We start from the raw sequence: 22,297 nt of genomic DNA on the forward strand, positions 1-22,297 counted from the left end.
GTTGCTTTTTTGATCGAATGTTGCATGAAGCAGCAAAAACACTAGTGCATGCCCTTATTATCTCCCACCTGGACTACTGGAACCTCCTGCTCTTTGTTCTCCCTTCTAAGGGTAATCACGCACGTCGAATAAAGTTGAGCGAGTGGAATGTGATACTCTACTCTATGGGGACACTCCCATGAGCGATTTATTTCCCTGCCCTATTCGGACTGAGTAAACAATCTCAGCATGCTGCGGGTAGAACCCGATTAGTTTTCACTCGCACCCATACGAATCTATGGGTGCAAGAGAAACATCGCATTGCACTCGCTATACACTAGTGTAACGTGAATGCAGTGTAAGAATCAGATCAGCTGACAGTGGGAATGGGAAAGATGAGAAAATTTCTCCCTCCCTCTCCTCCGCAGCACCCGCCCTGTCCTCCACGGCTGTGCTGTGATCGCAGGAACGCAGCACAGTGGCATGACACTTGCATAACACTCGGTTTACACTCCAGCAGAGCGGGCGCCAAGTGTTATGCAATTGACTCGAAATAAAACCTATGTTTCCCCAGCCTTAGGGGGGCTTTACACGTTGCGACATCGCTTCCGAAATATCGTCGTTAGTGACGCACATCCGGCGCCGGTAACGACCTCGCAACATGTAAATCCTAGGTGTGACAATAAACGATCGCAAAAGCATCGAAAATCGGTGATCTGTGTAGCGTCGTTCATTTCTATAATGTCGGGTCGACCGCAGGTACGATGTTGTTTGTCGCTCCTGCGACAAACATCTCCTTACCTGCGTCCCGACGGCAATGAGGAAGGAAGGAAGGAGGTGGGCGGGATGTTATGTTCCACTCATCTCCGCCCCTCCGCTTCTATTGGCCGGCCAATTAGTGATGTCGCTGCGACGCCGAACACACCTCCCCCTTGAAGGAGGGATAGTTCGGCAGTCACAGCGACGTCGCCGAGCAGGTATGTGCGTGTGATGCTGCCGTAGCGATAATGTTCGCTACGGCAGCAATCACCACATATCGCATGTGTGTCGCGGGCGGGTACTCTCGCACTCGGCATCGCTAGCCGATGCTAGCGATGTCGCAACGTGTAAAGTACCCCTTACACTCTCTCACACCAACAATCTATTCTAAACTAAACTATGATGCCCAACTAATCCACCTGTGAATTGACAGATGGCATCAAAGCCTGAGGTTAGTAATGAAGAAGCGTCTATCAGACACCCCTATTACTAACCCGGTAAGCATAGAGTTAAAAAAAACACACACAGGAAAAAACAGTTTATGTAAATAAAGACTCCACACCCTATTCCTTGTTCACCAAATTATTACTTCCAAATAAATCCTAGAAGTTCTGACAAAATCCAAAGATAATGTCCCATGATGCCCATCGATTCCTATGTAAACTTTTTTTTTATTTGCTTTGTAATATATTTTTAAGAGAAGCTGCAAATGTTTTTTTTTTTACAGTAGTCTACCATTCCTGTCACAGAATTTTCTTTAAATAATATCCACATCTATTTTTTCTGTGCCAGTAATTGCAGAATATATAGTCAGGGCCAGAAATATTTGGACAGTGACACAAGTTTTGTTATTTTAGCTGTTTACAAAAACATGTTCAGAAATACAATTCTATATATAATATGGGCTGAAAGTGCACACTCCCAGCTGCAATATGAGAGTTTTCACATCCAAATCGGAGAAAGGGTTTAGGAATCATAGCTCTGTAATGCATAGCCTCCTCTTTTTAAAGGGACCAAAAGTAATTGGACAAGGGACTCTAAGGGCTGCAATTAACTCTGAAGGCGTCTCCCTTGTTAACCTGTAATCAATGAAGTAGTTAAAAGGTCTGGGGTTGATTACAGGTGTGTGGTTTTGCATTTGGAAGCTGTTGCTGTGACCAGACAACATGCGGTCTAAGGAACTCTCAACTGAGGTGAAGCAGAACATCCTGAGGCTGAAAAAAAAGAAAAAATCCATCAGAGAGATAGCAGACATGCTTGGAGTAGCAAAATCAACAGTCGGGTACATTCTGAGAAAAAAGGAATTGACTGGTGAGCTTGGGAACTCAAAAAGGCCTGGGCGTCCACGGATGACAACAGTGGTGGATGGTCGCCGCATACTTTCTTTGGTGAAGAAGAACCCGTTCACAACATCAACTGAAGTCCAGAACACTCTCAGTGAAGTAGGTGTATCTGTCTCTAAGTCAACAGTAAAGAGAAGACTCCATGAAAGTAAATACAAAGGGTTCACATCTAGATGCAAACCATTCATCAATTCCAAAAATAGACAGGCCAGAGTTACATTTGCTGAAAAACACCTCATGAAGCCAGCTCAGTTCTGGAAAAGTATTCTATGGACAGATGAGACAAAGATCAACCTGTACCAGAATGATGGGAAGAAAAAAGTTTGGAGAAGAAAGGGAACGGCACATGATCCAAGGCACACCACATCCTCTGTAAAACATGGCATGGGCATGTATGGCTTTCAATGGCACTGGGTCACTTGTATTTATTGATGACATAACAGCAGAGAAGAGTAGCCGGATGAATTCTGAAGTGTACCGGGATATACTTTCAGCCCAGATTCAGCCAAATGCCGCAAAGTTGATCGGACGGCGCTTCATAGTACAGATGGACAATGACCCCAAGCATACAGCCAAAGCTACCCAGGAGTTCATGAGTGCTAAAAAGTGGAACATTCTGCAATGACCAAGTCAATCACCAGATCTTAACCCAATTGAGCATGCATTTCACTTGCTCAAATCCAGACTTAAGACGGAAAGACCCACAAACAAGCAAGACCTGAAGGCTGCGGCTGTAAAGGCCTGGCAAAGCATTAAGAAGGAGGAAACGCAGCGTTTGGTGATGTCCATGGGTTCCAGACTTAAGGCAGTGATTGCCTCCAAAGGATTCGCAACAAAATATTACAAATAAAAATATTTTGTTTGGGTTTGGTTTATTTGTCCAATTACTTTTGACCTCCTAAAATGTGGAGTGTTTGTAAAGAAATGTGTACAATTCCTACAATTTCTATCAGATATTTTTGTTCAAACCTTCAAATTAAACGTTACAATCTGCACTTGAATTCTGTTGTAAAGATTTCATTTCAAATCCAATGTGGTGGCATGCAGAGCCCAACTCGCGAAAATTGTGTCACTGTCCAAATATTTCTGGACCTAACTGTATATACAATACAGACCAAACGTTTGGGCACACCTTCTAATTCAGAGTTTTATTTTCATGACTCTGAAAATTGTAGATTCACATTGAAGGCATCAAAACTATGAATTAACACATGTGGAATGAAATACTTAAAAAAGTGTGTAACAACTGAAAATATGTCTTATTTTCTAGGTTCTTCAAAGTAGCCACCTTGTGCTTTGATTACTGCTTTGCACACTCTTGGCATTCTCTTGATGAGCTTCAAGAGGTGGTCACCGGAAATGGTTTTCACTTCACAGGAGTGCCCTGTCAGGTTTAATAAGTGGGATTTCTTGCCTTATAAATGGGGTTGGGACCATCAGTTGTGTTGTGCAGAAGTCTGGTGGATACACAGCTGATAGTCCTACTGAATAGACTGTTAGACTTTGTATTATGGCAAGAAAAAAGCAGCTAAGTAAGGAAAAACGAGTGGCCATCATTACTTTAAGAAATGAAGGTCAGTCAGTCCGAAAAATTGGGAAAACTTTGAAAGTGTCCCCAAGTGCAGTAACGAAAACCATCAAACGCTACAAAGAAACTGGCTCACATGAGGACCGCCCCAGGAAAGGAAGACCAAGAGGCACCTCTGCTGCAGAGGATAAGTTTATCCGAGTCACCAGCCTCAGAAATCGCAGGTTAACAGCAGCTCAGATTAGAGACCAGGCCAATGCCACACAGAGTTCTAGCAGCAGACACATCTCTAGAACAACTGTTAAGAGGAGACTTTGTGCAGCAGCCTTCATGGTAAAATAGCTGCTGGGAAACCACTACTAAGGACAGGCAACAAGCAGGAGAGACTTGTTTGGGCTAAAGAACACAAGGAATAGACATTAGACCAGTGTAAATCTGTGCTTTGGTCTGATGAGTCCAAATTTGAGATCTTTGGATCTAACCACAGTGTCTTTGTGCGACGCAGAAAAGGTGAACGGATGGACTCTACATGGCTGGTTCCCACCGTGAAGCATGGAGGAGGAGGTGTGATGGTGCTTTGCTGGTGATTCTGTTGGGGATTTATTCAAAATTGAAGGCATACTGAACCAGCATGGCTACCACAGCATCTTGCAGCAGCATGCTATTCCATCCAGTTTGTGTTTAGTTGGACTATCATTTATTTTTTCAACAGGACAATGACCCCAAACACAACTCCAGGCTGTGTAATGGCTATTTGACTAAGAAGGAGAGTGATGGGGTGCTACGCCAGATGACCTGGCCTCCACAGTCACCAGACCTGAACCCAATCGAGATGGTTTGGGGAGAGCTGGACCGCAGAGTGAAGGCAAAAGGACCAACAAGTGCTAAGCATCTCTGGAAACTCCTTCAAGACTGTTGGAAGACCATTTCCGGTGACTACCTCTTGAAGCTCATCAAAAAAATGCCAACAGTGTGCAAAGCAGTAATCAAAGCAAAAGGTGGCTACTTTGAAGAACCTAGAATATAAGACATATTTTCAGTTGTCTCACACTTTTTTAAGTATTTCATTCCACATGTGTTAATTCATAGTTTTGATGCCTTCAATGTGAATCTACAATTTTCAGAGTCATGAAAATAAAGAAAACTCTTTGAAAGAGAAGGTGTGTCCAAACTTTTGGTCTGTACAGTATATATATATATATATATATATATATATATATATATATATATATATATATATATATATATATATATATAAAAGCTCCACTCACCTCCAATACGACCATAAATAACCACTAATTTCCATTGGACTTTATATTCTCTTTTCTTTGCTAAAATAAAAATCTGGTCTGCATAAAAAGAGCAAAAAAACATTGACGTGATCTTCTTACTAAACTCCCAGTTTAGGAGATATTTTCTTTTTCAAAAGTTGCAATATATACATAAATAATAAATAGAAATGAAAATATTTATATGCTTTTACTTCCATTCTTTTCCGACAATAATATTAACCATCTTTCCCTTTTATAATACCGTAGAACGCCGCGGAGCTGATTTTGTTTTATGCTTTCTTTTCTTTGTGGAAGAAAATACATCAAAGCAAATTCCAAATATATATATAAAAACATATTTAGAAAAGTGAGAGGCTTCCATTAAAAGAAATAAATATGCCTCCGGAGAACAGACATAAAACATTACTTTCGATGGGGCTATTACTTTACATTACAGTAGTTCTAAAATCTCATTTTTTTACACCAAGGAAAATGATTTTAGTCTGAAAAAAAGGATTTAGAAAAAGGGGAAAAAAAAGAATCAACTATTTGAAGTTCATGCACGAAGATTATTTTTTTTCTGGGTTTTTTTTCTATAACAGGAATAGAATAAAGAAAAAAGTTTTATTGTTCTGTATTATTTATTTTATTATTCTTTTTATATATATATATATATATATATATATATATATATATATATATACACACATACACATATATATATTTATATATATATATATAGATATGTATGTATATATACAGTGCCTACAAGTAGTATTCAACCCCCTGCAGATTTAGCAGGTTTACACATTCGGAATTAACTTGGCATTGTGACATTTGGACTGTAGATCAGCCTGGAAGTGTGAAATGCAGCAAAAAAGAATGTTATTTCTTTTTTTAAATTGTGAAAAGTTTATTCAGAGGGTCATTTATTATTCAACCCCTCAATCCACCAGAATTCTGTTTGGTTCCCCTAAAGTATTAAGAAGTATTTCAGGCACAAAGAACAATGAGCTTCACATGTTTGGATTAATTATCTCTTTTTCCAGCCTTTTCTGACTAATTAAGACCCTCCCCAAACTTGTGAACAGCACTCATACTTGGTCAACATGGGAAAGACAAAGGAGCATTCCAAGGCCATCAGAGACAAGATCGTGGAGGGTCACAAGGCTGGCAAGGGGTACAAAACCCTTTCCAAGGAATTGGGCCTACCTGTCTCCACTGTTGGGAGCATCATCCGGAAGTGGAAGGCTTATGGAACTACTGTTAGCCTTCCACGGCCTGGACAGCCTTTGAAAGTTTTCTCCCGTGCCGAGGCCAGGCTTGTCCAAAGAGTCAAGGCTAACCCAAGGACAACAGGGAAGGAGCTCCGGGAAGATCTCATGGCAGTGGGGACATTGGTTTCAGTCAATACCATAAGTAACGTACTCCACCGCAATGGTCTCCGTTCCAGACGAGCCCGTAAGGTACCTTTACTTTCAAAGCGTCATGTCAAGGCTCGTCTACAGTTTGCTCATGATCACTTGGAGGACTCTGAGACAGACTGGTTCAAGGTTCTCTGGTCTGAAGAGAACAAGATCAAGATCTTTGGTGCCAACCACACACGTGACGTTTGGAGACTGGATGGCACTGCATACGACCCCAAGAATACCATCCCTACAGTCAAGCATGGTGGTGGCAGCATCATGCTGTGGGGCTGTTTCTCAGCCAAGGGGCCTGGCCATCTGGTCCGCATCCATGGGAAGATGGATAGCACGGCCTACCTGGAGATTTTGGCCAAGAACCTCCGCTCCTCCATCAAGGATCTTAAGATGGGTCGTCATTTCATCTTCCAACAAGACAACGACCCAAAGCACACAGCCAAGAAAACCAAGGCCTGGTTCAAGAGGGAAAAAATCAAGGTGTTGCAGTGGCCTAGTCAGTCTCCTGACCTTAACCCAATTGAAAACTTGTGGAAGGAGCTCAAGATTAAAGTCCACATGAGACACCCAAAGAACCTAGATAACTTGGAGAAGATCTGCATGGAGGAGTGGGCCAAGATAACTCCAGAGACCTGTGCCGGCCTGATCAGGTCTTATAAAAGACGATTATTAGCTGTAATTGCAAACAAGGGTTATTCCACAAAATATTAAACCTAGGGGTTGAATAATAATTGACCCACACTTTTATGTTGAAAATGTATTAAAATGTAACTGAGCAACATAACTTGTTGGTTTGTAAGATTTATGCATCTGTTAATAAATCCTGCTCTTGTTTGAAGTTTGCAGGCTCTAACTTATTTGCATCTTATCAAACCTGCTAAATCTGCAGGGGGTTGAATACTACTTGTAGGCACTGTATGTATATATATATAAATATATTTATATATTTATATATAAATATATATAAATATATATATATATATATATATACATATACATAAATATATACATATATATGAATATATATATATATATATATATATATATATATATATATATATATATATATATATATATATATCAGCCCTATTGTGTTTCCTTAGCAATTTGATACATACAGGTATAACCCCATTGTCACTCAGAGTTTAGCACAATCTTCACCGACTGTCATGGTGGCATTGGTCCCTGTTCAGATTCCAGATTCTGACACTTCTCCTGATGGTTTCTCTGGTGTCTGGGATCAACACAGGCAGACTCGGGTGTCAACCTGCTGTGTGCTGATTCATAGGTAGGCTAGCAAGAGTTAATCTCTGGAAGTCTGCTTGCTCCTTTAATCACATGTTGTGGGGAGACCTATCACATCTGCTTCCCTCCTATTTATGCTGGGGGAATCATTCTACCCATGCCAGCTATAGTTTATTCAGTGTTGGTCTGGGAGTTGTGTTGTTCCAGACTCGCTAGTGAAAGTTTTGCTCAAGTTGTGCTCTTTGCTTGATGCAGTTGGGGAGTTTACCCCTGTTGTGTTTTAGTGTTTTACTTCTTCCTGAATATCTTTTTGTCTTTACCTTTGTGTGCGCTATGTGACAGAGTTTTGGTTTTCCCTTGTCTGTCTTTATCTGTGTCATTTAGTAAACTGGGTTCATCAGTTTTCTGTGCTGCTGATCTAGAAGAGCTCGGACTGCTGAACTGTGTATAACCCCGCCCACACCTCTGATAGGTAGCTACCCATGTATAGTAGCAGAAAGCTGCCAATCAGTGGCGGGGACGGGGTTGGACCAGAAGGCACTTGCCACCTAGTCCTGTAGTGATAACCTTCTGCTGATAAAACACTGATTTTATTTATTTATTTTGGTTTTTTTTACAGTAATTTTTATTGAATGTAAATTATAACAGGTTAACATTAGTTAATAACATCAATTAGTAGATTTAGGGGAAAGATTAATGCAAGGGAAATAATTAAAGGGAATCTGTCACCAGCTTTTTGCCACCTAATCTGAGAGCAGCATAACATACGGGCAGACACCCTGATTCCAGCGATGTGTCACTTACTGAGCTGCTTAGTGTAGCTTTGATAAAAACACTGTTTAATCAGCAGTAGATCATTACAGGGCTACAAGGACTATGTATAACCCCACCCCCTCCACTGAATGGCAGCTTTCTGTGTACACTGTATATGAGGAGAGCTGCCAATCATTAGTGTGAACGAATTATACAACTCCATATTCAAATAACTGCTAGAACTGCAAAAAAGAAAACACTGATTTTATGAAAATGACAGCACAAAGCTCAGTAAGTGACACATCACTGGAATCAGGGTCTCTGTCTCTACATTTGCTGCTCTCAGGTGGGGGAGAAAAAACCTGGTGACATATTCCCTTTAAGATCAAAATGCTGTTAAAGAAAATTGAAGGGTAATGGGGAAAAGGGATAAAAAGGAGAACGGGGAAACATAAAGACACACAAAATTAAAATAGCAAACCACAGCCTAGGCAGTGATACATTGCTGGAATCAGGGTCTTGGCCCCTATATCATGGTGTTCTCAAATTATAAAGCAAAAACCTGCTGACAGATTCCCTTTAATGCTTGTATGCTTACTCTCCCCAGTCCAATGTGCTCACTGCCTGGGAGTAACTCTAGACTCTGCTCTCTGTTTCAAGCCACACATCCAAGCCCTCTTCACCTCCTGACACCTCCAGCTCAAATATGTTTCTCGGACTTGTACATTCCTTTTCCAAGAAGCAGCAAAAACCCTAGTGCATGCCCTTATTATCTCCCGCCTGGATTATTGCAACCCCCTGCTCTGTGGCCTCCCTTCTAACAGTTTTGCACCTCTACAATCTATTCTACACTATGCTGCCCGACTAATCCACCTGTGCCCCCACTACTCCCCGACCTCTCCTCTCTGCCAAACTCTTCACTGGCTTCCCATTGCCCAACAACTCCAGTTCAAAACACTAACCATGACCTACAAGCCATCCACAACCTGTCTCCTCAATATGTCTGTGATCTAGTCTCTCGGTACTTACCCGCACGTAACCTTGAACCTCAAAAAATGTCCTTCTGTCCTGCCCTCCAATCTCCTCTTTCCACAATCACATCCAAGATTTCTCCCGTGCCTCTTCCATACTCTGGAATGCTCTACCACAACATATTAGACTCTCGCCTACCATGGAAACCTTCAAAAGAAACCTGAAGACCCACCTCTTCCGACAAGCCTACAACCTGCCGTAACCCTCAGTCTACTATAGCACCACACAACCCGCTCTACCCTCACTTACTGTATCCTCACCCCTCCCTTGTAGACTGTGAACCCTCGCGGGCAGGGCCCTCTCCTCCTGTAAACTGTAATCCCTCGTGGGCAGACTCCTCTCTCCTCCTGTAGACTGTGAGCCCTCGTGGGCAGGCTCCTCTCTCCTCCTGTAGACTGTGAGCCCTCATGGGCAGGTTCCTCTCTCCTCCTGTAGACTGTGAGCCCTCGTAGGCAGTCTCCTCTCTTCTTCTGTAGACTGTGAGCCCTCGTAGGCAGTCTCCTCTCTCCTTCTCTAGACTGTGAGCCCTTGTGGGCAGGCTCCTCTCTCCTCCTGTAGACTGTTAGTTCTCGTGGGCAGGGTCCTCTCTCCTTCTGTAGACTGTGAGCCCTCGTGGGCAGGGTCCTCTCTCCTCCCGTAGACTGTGAGCCCTCGTGGGCAGTCTCATCTCTCCTTCTGTAGACTGTGAGCCCTCGTGGGCAGTCTCCTCTCTTCTTCTATAGACTGTGAGCCCTTGTGGGCAGTCTCATCTCCCCTCATGTAGACTGTGAGCCCTCATAGGCAGGGTCTTCTTTTTTCCTGTAGACTCTGAGCCCTCGTGGGCAGGGTCCTCTCTCCTCCCGTAGACTGTGAGCCCTCGTGGGCAGTCTCATCTCTCCTCCTGTAGACTGTGATCCCTCGTGGGCAGGGTCCTCTCTTTTCCTGTAGACTTTGAGCCCTCGTGAGCAGTCTCCTCTCTCCTCCTGTAGAATGTGAGCCCTCATGGACAGGGTTCTCTCCTCTTATTATTATTATTATTATTATTTATTATTATAGCGCAATTTATTCCATGGCAAGTGAAAGAGGGTATATGTACAACAATCATTAACAGTACAAAATAGACTGGTACAGGAGGAGAGAGGACCCTGCCCGCGAGGGCTCACAGTCTACAGGGAATGGGTGATGGTACAATAGGTGAGGACAGAGCTGGTTGTGCAGTGGTGTGCTGGACTGAGGGCTATTGTAGGTTGTAGGCTTGTTGGAAGAGGTGGGTCTTGAGGTTCCTCTTGAAGCTTTCCACAGTAGGAGAGAGTCTGATGTGCTCTTATACCAGTCTGTGCCTTGTTTTGTTTGTGATTATTGTACTTGTCCCTATTAATTGTTTTACATGTAAAGCGCCATGGAATAAATGGCGCTATAATAATAAATAATAATAATAATAGTCATATTGTTGGCCGCTCTCTTTTCTACTGCCGAAGGGGCGGAGGAAATTCAGTAACACATGATCTGTAGGATCTGACTACATACAGGGTTTGTTTGTAGTCTGTAACCTTGGAGACGCATGTGTCTATATTGGAGCTAAATACAAAGAATAGAAGGAGATTTTTATTCTTCTGCCTTCTTTATTTAGATTCTTCGAATATCCTTACAGGGTTTCTCATATGCCATTATTACCGTCTGCAGCAAGCAGTTAATTTCTGATGTGGGAGACACTGCTGACTGCTGGAACGGTTCAGTCACACGTTCCTTGTGTAGGAAAATAAACACTGTATTATTTATCTCTGCAGCATGCCGAAAAATTGGCATTGAAATCAGCGGCTCTATTTGAAATTTCTAGGCGGAAGCCGCTTTTCGATGGCAGCGCGCTCGTATACCTACAGGGCCCCTGTGCAGCTGCACAGGATGCACATATGGCATATCCGTCGCGGTATCTCTACTTTGCATAGAAAGGGGTTTCCTTATATAAGACCTAATATATATGTTATGCCGCTTTGTTTTTTTCAGCTTGTCCTGGCGCACCCTTTGTTGGCACTCTTGTTGCCAGCTTTCAGCTGCGATCCTGGTAATGCCAGTTTATGCCTCGTCTGCTGCCTGGCGCTGGTAAATAACCCAGTTTTATTGGTTGTATCGAGATGATTGAAAGGCGCCAGGAGCTGCAGCTTTCCCACAACAGGGCACAGTTGGTGCTTTGTGAAATTTCCGCAGCCGTAGCTTCCCCTCAGCTGCTTCTAGTCAATGCCAGTTTATAATTCAGCTGTTCACCCTTCCAGTTTCGGGATGCCATCAATTGCTGCTAAGGAGAAGCGAAAACAGCTTCACAGCGGCACAATATGGGGATAGCCCCAGGTAATTTTCCAATATAGTAAGATTCTGTGCAGCGGTGCCCTTCTGCTTGGCAAGTGGGAATCTCTCAGCAGCATCTATCGCTGTTCCAGATGCCTACCTTCCTGGCAGTTCTTAACCCTTGCAGAACCAATAATGATAGAAGATGTATATGATATATATCTCATGATATAACTATGTCAACATGTTGTAGGGGCGACACATTTGGACATTTATCACTGTTCCAGATGCCTACCTTCCTGTCAGTTCTTAACCCTTGAAGAACCAATAATGATAGAAGATGTATATGATATATCTCATGATATAACGATGTCAACATGTTGTAGGGGCGACACATTTGGACATCTATCGCTGTTCCAGATGCCTACCTTCCTGTCAGTTCTTAACCCTTGAAAAAACAATAATGATAGAAGATTTATATGACATATATCACGATATAACGATGTCAACATGTTGTAGGGGCGACACATTTGGACATCTATCGCTGTTCCAGATGCTTACCTTCTCATCCGTTCTTAACCCTTGCAAAACCAATAATGATAGAAGATGTACAGTATATGATATATATCATCATATAACAATGTCAACATGTTGTAGGGGCGACACATTTGGACAGCTATCGCTGTTCCAGATGCCCACCTTCCTGTCAGTTCTTAACCCTTGCAAAACCAATAACGTTAGAAGATTTATATGATATATCCAGACCCGTGGAAGCTAAGTTTTAGCGAAACAGCACGCCGTCGTCCGGCGTTGTATGGCTTGTCTCACCCTCCCCACCGCTTGTACCTTCATGTTTCCCCTGCAATAAAGACGGAGTGATATGGTGATCATCTGGAGTGCGACTTTCTTTCTCCTTTGGATATATATATATATATATATATATATATATATATATATATATATATATATCATGATATCACAATGTCAACATGTTGTAGGGGACGACACATTTGGACATCTATCACTATTCCAGATGCCTACCTTCCTGTCAGTTCTTAACCATTGCAAAACCAATAACGTTAGAATTATATGACATGTATCATGATATAACAATGTCAACATGTGTAGGGGGTGACACATGTGGACATCTATCGCTGTTACAGATGCCCAGCTTCCTGTCAGTTCTTAACCCTTGCAAAACCAATAACATTAGCAGATTTAAATTACATATATTATTATTAGGCTGTTTCCGCACTTTGCGTTTTCACCTGCGTTTTCACCTGCGTTTTGAACTGCAGCGTTTTCATGCCAAAAGGCATGCGTTTTGCTTTTCCTTAATAGTCTATGGAAAAGGAAGATTTCCTGTCCGCACTTTGCGTTTCAAAACGCTGCGTTTAATTTGCATAATTTGTGGCAAAAACCATGCGTTCAAAGAAGCAGCATGTCAATTGTTTTTGCCATTTCTGCAGCATTTTGATAACATTGAAGTTAATGAGAAGAAGCAAAAAGCACCAAACATCCAAATTCCAGCATTTTACCTGCTTTTTTGGTGCAGAAAACATGCTTTTTGGACATCAAATATGTCATATGTCCCTTTACACACACACATAGTCCGACAATTAAATTATTGAAATTATTGAAAAATATCATTTTATTGCTATTTTACCGCTAAATAGTATATAACCGCTATAATTATATGAAATATAACTATTTTCTTTATTTTTTAATAAATTATATATGTTGTCCATTTTTTTCTCTTTTTTCATTATGTTTGACAGTTTAAACTTTATTTACCAGTGTCTTTATGGTCAAAACGCATCTGTCAAAACGCTATTGAAAAGCATGTAAAAAGCGCTAAAAACGCATCTAAAACGCGGTAAATATGCGTTTTTAGTGCTATTTTGTGGTCAAAAGCAACTTTGGGCAAATTACTGCCAGAGGGTGCGTTTGAAACTGCAAGTAGGACGACGCAAAGTGCGGACACAGCCTTAATATAATTTAATAATATATGTTATTATCTTTGTAACGATGGAGGGTCTCAGAATCATTTATTCTATAGTGGTAGAAAAAGCAGTGATAAAAGTAATATTTTAGCCAGGGAAGACCAAAAGTGGCCGGGGACATAAGTTTCCTAGTCACTAGAATTTTGATTTACCAAGTTGATATCTTGCTGATCACTGGTGGTCCCTCCACCGGGATCTCCTCCAGTCCAAAGAAAGGGAGTCTTAAGTCTCTTGTTTAAATGGATTGGAAGTTAAGCGTGTATCCTTCCCCTTCATCCAAAGTGGGAACACCAGTTCTCTATATTGAGAAGGATATGAGTTGTGAGGGTCCATATAAGGCTGGAGTCACACTTGCGCGTATCTCGCGCGAGTCCCACATTGCATCACCCGGCATGGCCTGATGCTCTCCGGACAGGAGCGTCTCAGCTGCATAGAAATACATGCAGCCGACCCGCTCCTGTCAGGAGAGTGTGCGACCGTGACGGGTGATGCGATGCGAGACTCGCCCGAGTCACTCACAAGTGTGACTCCGGCCTTAAGTTGGTGGACAGTCTCTACACTTGGGTGCTGCCCATGTCAGGGTTGAAGAACTACATGGGGCACAAAAGGGGATAGACTACCAGCTGTCATTCAGCCCTTCATCTATTTTGTTGGATTGTGATTGGTCTACTCATGGAGAAGGATTGAGGGAAATCCATGACAATCAACGCTTGTATTTTGCACATTGATTTTTGGGCACTAGCACTTTATATCATGTTGAAATTTTAGTATTTTGCTATATAGTATATACTTTATAGACCTTTAGCCTTATCTTTAGTCCTTGCTATTTTGTAGGGTAATTGCTGTTATTCAGATCTTTTTGTAATTGCCTTACCTCTTTGTGGTAATATACTGTACGGCTATGTTCACATTTTGCTTTTCTTCTGCAGCAAAACTTGCTCTCTTGGCAATAGAAAAAGCTGCTTCCAAAAGTTAGAATTTGCAGCTTTTTTGCTGCGTTTTTACTGGGGGTGTGCATTTTTGTTGTGTCATTTGTCTATAGTACTTATAGTATAAAGTTGGTTTCATTTACTATGAAAGCAGCCAAAATGCAGCAAAAAAACCGCAACAAAGACGCATTAAACAATGCAGCAAAAACACAGCAAAAATGCAGCAACAAAATGCAGCAAAAATGCAGCAAAAACACAGCAAAAACGCAGCAAAAAGCACAGCAAAAATGCATCAAAAACAGTAAAAAAAAACCACAGCAAAAACACAGCAAAAAATGCAGCAAAAACACAGCCAAAATGCAGCAAAACAACACAGCAAAAAATGCAGCAAAAACATAGCAAAAACACAGCAAAAATGCAGCAAAAAAACAGCAAAAACGCAGCAAAACTACACCAAAAATGCAGCAAAAACACAGTAAAAAACGCAGCAAAAAACACAGCAAAAAAGCAGCAAAAACGCAGCAAAAAACACAGCAAAAACACAGCTAACACAAGGCAAAAACAGCAAAAACAAGGCAAAAAACACAGCAAAAATGCAGCAAAAACACAGTAAAAATGCACCAAAAATGCACAACAAAAACAAGGCAAAAACACAGCAAAAACCAGGCAAAAACACAGCAAATAAAACAGCAAAAATGCACCAAAAACACAGCAAAAAGGCAGCAAAAACACAGCAAAAAACAGCAAAAATGCAGCAAAAACACAGCAAAACTGCAGCTAAAGCCCAGAATAAAACAGCAAAAACGCAGCAAAAATGTAGCAAAAACACAGCAAAAAAAACAGCAAAAACGATGCAAAAACATAGCAAAAACAAGGCAAAAACACAGCAAAAACAAGGCAAATAAAACAGCAAAAATGCACCAAAACACAGCAAAAATGCAGCAAAAAGGCAGAAAAACACAGCAAAAAAACAGCAAAAATGCAGCAAAAACACAGCAAAAATGTAGCAAAAACCCAGCAAAACAAACAGCAAAAACGCTGCAAAAAACACAGCAAAAACAAGGCAAAAACACAGCAAAAATGCAGCAAAAACACAGTAAAAATGCAGTAAAAACACAACAAAAACACAGCAAAAGCACAGCAAAAAAAACAGCAAAAATGCACCAAAAACACAGCAAAAATGCAGCAAAAACAGCAAAAAGGCAACAAAAACACAGCAAAAAAAACCAGCAAAAATGCAGCAAAAACACAGCAAAAATGCAGCAACACACAGCTGTATTTTTTCACTTTCATTGCTTTCAATGGTGAAAAATGCTGTAAAAACACTGAAAGAGCTGACCTTCTGCTTCTTTCAAAAACGCAACAGTTTTCCATTTCAGTCAGGAAAATAAAACAAGTGTGTGCATGGGATTTCTGGAATCTCATAGCTTTTGCTGCTGCTGTAAAAAGCAGATATTAATTTGCATAAAACTCGTGAAAAACACTGAAAAAAAATGGAGCAAAAACACAACGTGTGAACACAGCCTTACTCCTGTGCATGCTTTTTCTCCAATCGATTGTCACCCTGATTTGCGAAACATGCGAAACCCTTTATGTCCCTTTAAGTTTCCAGGACACCGATCATAAACTGGATATTGCACATCTACTTTTGGTCCCATGACTTTGAATGTGAGGATTTATGGTCCTGATAGATCCTGATAGATCCTGATAGATCCTGACAGATCCTACGTTTGTGCATTAAGCTACACATATAGCAAAAAAAAAAATACAAACTATGCAAATAAAACCTTGTATCTAACATCACAGCATGTAGAGAAAGCCGACCTGCTGTGATGTTTTCAACATATACTGTAACTCATTTCTATTATGTACTTTTCAGATAGGAATCTAAACATTACATGTAACACAAAGCTAAGACATGGCCCCAGCACTTACACTGTACCTGAAAGGATGGTGACCGACAAGGATGTGTTTAAGCAAAGCTTACATGACAGCATCTCCCGGCATAGCGAGACGTTCTGCACTGTTTCTGCAGAGAGGAGAGAATACGTGGAGCGCCTGTGAGATGTGGCCCATCTAGGATTAAGAGAATGAAAAATACCCAACTATTTTAGGCATCCGACTATGTATAATGCTGGGATTTTAAGAGGTTGTCCACTACTTTTACGTTGATGGCCCATCCTTAGGATAGGTCAATGTCTGATCCGCCGAGGTTCGACACCCCACACCCCATTCATATCAATAGGAGGCAGATGTGCAGCTCCAGAACTGAGCATTTCCAGCTGCCTGGCACCAAAAACAGTTGACTGGATATTCACCACAAAATGGCAACTGCATTCCCTCCTTCTGTTTTTATACAGGCTGTGATAGTCCATTCTGATTGGCTGTGCTGTATCATGTGATGTGATAGCTGCAAGTCATTCCCTCAAGTCATGTGAACATTCCATGCTAAATTTTCTTAGAAGCTTAGATTTGGGTGAGCTGAACTATGTCTGCACCTGGGAAGGCAGGCACACGGCACTTGCCTATGAGTAGTGGCCCATCCTTAACTTGTTTACTTCCATCTATCTTGTATACACATATACAGATATACATCAGTGTGCAGTGGTCTGACATATCACACATATATTTGAATAAGATAAGCCGTAGTCTGAAATATAGGAGAACTTGACATGCATTGGATTGACTTAAGGTAGAGCTCGGTGATTGATGGTCTGGCACATAGGTGAGAAGAGTAAGCAGTGGTCTGTCACATAGGTGAGAAGAGTAAGCATTGGTCTGGCACATAGGTGAGAAGAGTAAGCAGTGGTCTGGCACATAGGAGAGAACAGTAATCAGGGCTCTGGCACATAAGGAGCTGGGTAAGCAGTGGTCCGGTACATAGCAGAGATGAGCAAGCAGGGGTTTGGCACATAAAAGAACTGGGTAAGCAGTGGTCTGGCCCATAGGAGAGCTGGGTAAGCAGTGGTCTGGCCTATACGAGAGCTGGGTAAGCAGTGGTCTAGCAAATAGAAGAGCTGGGTAAGCAGAGGTCTGTCCCATAGGAGAGCTCTGTAAGCAGTGGTCTGGCACAGAGGTAAGCAGTGGTTTTACATATTGGAGAGCTGCGTAAGCAGGGGTCTGGTACATAGAAGAGCTGGGTAAGCAGAGGTCTGGCCCATAGGAGATCTCTGTAAACAGTGGTCTGGCACAGAGGTAAGCAATGGTTTTACACATTGGATAAGCAGTGGTCTGACACATAGAAAAGCTGGGTAAGCAGTGGTCGGGCTCATATGAGAGTTCTGTAAGCAGTCGTCTGGTACAGAGGAGACCAAGGTAAGCAATGATTTGACATATTGAAGAGCTAGGTAAGCAGTGGTCTGACATATTGTAGAGCTGGATTAGCAGTGATCTGGCACATAGGAGAGCTGGGTAAGCAGTTGTGTGGCCCATAGGAGAGCTGGGTAAGTAGTGGTCTTGCACATAGAAGGGGTGGTTAGGAAGTTATAAGCCATGCTGGATGAGCAGTAGTCTGACACATTGGAGAGCTGGATGAGCAGTAGTCTGACACATAGGAGAGCTGTGTAAGCAGTGGTCTTGCATATAAAAAAAAGAGGGATAAGCAGTGACCTTGTACATAGGAGAGCTGAGTATATAGAAATCTGGCACAAAGGAGAGCTGAATAAACAGCAGTCTGACATATAGGAGAACTGGGTAAGCAGTGGTGGAGCATATAGGAGAACTGAGGATGAAGTGGTCTGATACGTAATAGAGCTGGAGGTGTAGTTATCCAACAGCAGATTACAAGAAGTGGTCCAGCACATGAGAGGAGTGAATAGCTCAATTAGTCGGATCCTGGCACATACAGAGCACGAGCCAGACCGGTCCTAACCACAAAATAGCCGGGATGAAATTATTGTAATATGACATGTAAGAAAACCTGATTCCTGGGAAAAGTGCACGCTATTATCATAATGCAGTCATCAGATTCCTGATAGCCGCGTGTCAAGAAACCAAATCTGTAAGACGTTGTCTCTGCCCACACTATATATATATATATATATATATATATATATATATATATATATATATATATATATATTTTTTTTTATTTTTTTTAATATTGCCTAGAGATTGACTCGAACACAAATGGCAATCAAGGTTCTCGCCAATAACTCCGACTGCTGATCTCAGCTTTAATTGCTCGTGTTCTGAAAAGTGAAAGGGATGAATACAATCTTCGCTCCTTCTCTGTTCACTGACTGTGTCAGTAATTATAAGAACACAATTTATAATTATGGATAGATGAAATACAGTATGCTTATCAGAGCCTGCAGGGCACAGACATTAAAGACCTTCAATTTGGGATCTCACTGTACCTCTCCTTAGTCTGAACCGCGGCTTCTTATTTTTGTGGAGTGATGGCGCTAAGCAATAGGCTTCTTTTGAAAGTGTGTTCTAGAAAATAATTAATGTTCCCGCTCTACACTCCGAGCTCTGGGACTTGGCTGAAATCAAATTTTCTTGCCTGGTATAACATCAGGTGTGATATCCTAACCTGCTGCAGTAATATGCTTTTACCCGGCTGGTCGGCTCCCCAGGTTTTTCGGCTGAACTTTGAGGATACGTTCAGTGGAGTACTGATGTTTTTTGGCCAATAACTCGGAATGGAAGGCACCTGGGGCTGTAGAGTCTACCGAGAAACGGAAAACATTTCTAGCTGGCAATAATAACACAAATTAAAATAGATGGATTCAGGCTTCCGTGAAATTCATTCTTTTGTTTTTAGGAAAGAGTAACATTGTAGCTAAATTACCCATTTTAACTGATGTTTCCAAATATGATAATTGATGCTTGCAATTTATAGAATTTGGAGAGAAACTAAAACAAAACGGGTCTACTTATTTTTGGAAAGGTGAGGCGGTGTAACGCCCATATCGGCATCCCTGCGCTGTCCTGCCCCCCTCCCCTGGTGGGGACATCGGTTCCGTCACCTGCCTGGACGTCCTGAGGTGGCTGACCTGTCCCCATTTCTTGCTGTAATCTCCTAGAACCTGTGTGCATTTCACAGGCTTCCTGGTTCTGCCTAAAGGGTGTGCCACGCCCATTTTCTTAAAGGGCCAGCGTAACTTAACCCGGAAGTGCCCGGACGTCCTGAGGTGGCTGCCGCGTCCCCGTTCCTTGCTGCAATCTCCCAGAACCTGTGTGCATTTCACAGGCTTCCTGGTTCTGCCTAAACGGTGTGCGCATGGCCACACCCATTTTCTTAAAGGGACAGCATAACCTAACCCGGAAGTGCCTCTCAGGTCAGCTGAGAGGTTGCAGGTACTTAAGGCACCTTTCCCCTAAGTAAGGTGACTGGGCAATGAGTCAGATAAGCTGATAGTTCTCAGGTCCTTAGCGCTGCTGCTGTACTGTGCTCTATGCTGTTGCTGATTTATGTTTGTGTTTTAGTCTTCTGCTGATTCACTGCCCGCTGTTACAAGCTGCCACACCGGCTGCCAACCACGATACCCACTGCCGCAAAGTATCCTTACTAGCTGCTACTGCCGCATTCATCCATCCCTGCCAAAACCTCGACACCTGCTGTCTCTGTTACCCATCCCCAGAGACTATTGCTCCCATAGCCCTGGGGCCAGCCATTGTAGCACCAGTCTTCCCAAGTGGCACCCTGACTCACAGCCACAGGTCCTTAGTGCTGCTGTGCTCTATGCTGTTGCTGAATCATATTTGTGTTTTAGTGTTCTACTGATACACTGCTGCTGTTGTCCCCTCTGCCGCTGCTGCTACAAGCTGCCATGCCTATCGTCAACCACAATACACACTGCCTCAAAGTATCCTTACCAGCTGCTGCCGCATTCATCCATCCATTTCGGCCGAAACCTCAACACCTGCTGCCGCTGTTACCCATCACCAGAGACTGTCGCTCCCGTACCCCTTGAGCTAGCCATTGCAGCATCAGTCTTGCCGAGTGGTACCCGGTCTCAAACCTGCAGCATAACACCCTCACCATCAGAGGCTCTGGTGAAAACCAGGTGTGGTTCCACAGTCAAGCCCCAGTGGGTCCACTAAATCCCCTGCTCACCCTGCAAGCATAGGAGCCGATTAGGGAAGTATTCTACATGGGTTCTCCGTGACGGAAGGGCACAAACAGTTTTTACCATTATTTTTACTACTATAATATTCAAAAACTCAATGGAACGTATTTATTTTTTTAAATATAGTTGGATTGTCTTTTGTTATTTCAAATTACTTTATATTGTTATGGCTACACACGTTCATAGAGTATTCCATAATAAATCTCCTCTCTTTGATATTGTAAATTGTAGATTCTTCTTGTTCCAACAAATGAAAATCTGAAATACAGTAATGAATAAAGAATAAATTATAACTATAGTTAGGTTTGACTGGTTTGTACCCACCTGCACCCTGACAATCCACCCAAGTTACATTAAAGAAGTCTCAAGCTGTAGACTGAAGATGACCATTTGCGTTGACCAATCAGAAATAAATACAGCACCCAATTATCTCTGTTTTTTAAGTTCTGGTAATGAAAAAGGATGTAATGTCATAATAAGAAGGTGTGGTTTGATTTGCTTAAAGGGAATCTTGTGAGTAGGATCATTCCTCCTAAGCCATCGATATGTGTCACATAGTGACTACCGGGGTTCCGCCAGGCATAAGGGAACTATCGGCGATAGCCGCAACACACATGGTACACAGGGAACACAATACAATGGTGCGCCCCGCTGCTAGAGACTGGGTCACCTCCTGCCACTCAATGGAGGCTGATCCCTGCACTCCATAATGTCCCCTAAAGGGTGCTTTACACGCTGTGACATCGCTAACGATATATCGTCGGGGTCACGTTGTTAGTGATGCACATCTGGCGCCGTTAGCACAGCGTGTGACACCAATGAGCGATGACAACGAGCGCAAAAACATGAAAAATCGTTGCTTGTTGACACATCGTTCATTTCCTTAATATCGTTGCTGCTGCAGGTACGATGTTGTTCCTCGTTCCTGCGGCAGACACATTGCTGTGTGTGACACCACAGGAACGACGAACATCTCCTACCAGCGTCCACCGGCAGTGAGGAAGGAAGGAGGTGGGCGGGATGTTACGTCCCGCTCATCTCCGCCCATCCTCTGCTATTGGACGCCTGACGTGTGACATCGTCGTGACGCCACACAAACCGTCCCCTTAGAAAGGAGACGGTTCGCCGGCCAGAGCGATGTCGCAGGGAAGGTAAGTCCGTGTGACGGGTGTAAGCGATGTTGTGCGCCCCGGGCAGCGATTTTCCCGTGTCGCACAACTGACGGGGGCAGGTACACTCGCTAGTGATATCGGTACTGATATCGCAGCGTGTAAAGTTCCCTTATGGGTTCTTCCCACCATTGCCGATCATGTGCCTAGGCTAGTGAGAAGGCCAGCAAAACTCTAGTTTCAACACAGCAATAATACAACACAAGGGAAGAGGGACAGACAGAGGTAAAATAGACACAAAAAAGGAAAACACTTCAAGCCTCTCTAATGCAGCTAAACACCACAGCAGCAACTGTCAGGACTCCTCAGCTTCTTCCAGAGACTTTCTCCTTCCAAAGTGGACAGCTTAAGAATGAAGATTCTGTCACTAATGTCAGATGGTAAGACACGTGGTTTTCATAGTGAAGGTCAGTGGTCAAAAAAGAGCTGCACCTCAGATTAAGGCTACAAAGTATAGCCAGATAGGAAAGAGTCCATAACCCCAAAGCACCAAAAGAAAGTAGCTTTTGCTCAAACACAAATAATG

General features: G+C 42.5%; 1 protein-coding gene across 2 annotated transcripts in view; it reads left to right on the forward strand.

Moving 5' to 3' along the window:
- Positions 1 to 22,297, forward strand: part of ELFN1 (extracellular leucine rich repeat and fibronectin type III domain containing 1) — a 764,272-nt gene that overhangs the window by 494,764 nt on the left and 247,211 nt on the right. The gene's annotated exons all lie outside the window — the stretch shown is intronic.

Source organism: Anomaloglossus baeobatrachus, chromosome 7 (assembly GCF_048569485.1).
Source record: "Anomaloglossus baeobatrachus isolate aAnoBae1 chromosome 7, aAnoBae1.hap1, whole genome shotgun sequence".
In the NCBI taxonomy this organism is placed as follows: Eukaryota; Metazoa; Chordata; class Amphibia; order Anura; family Aromobatidae; genus Anomaloglossus; species Anomaloglossus baeobatrachus.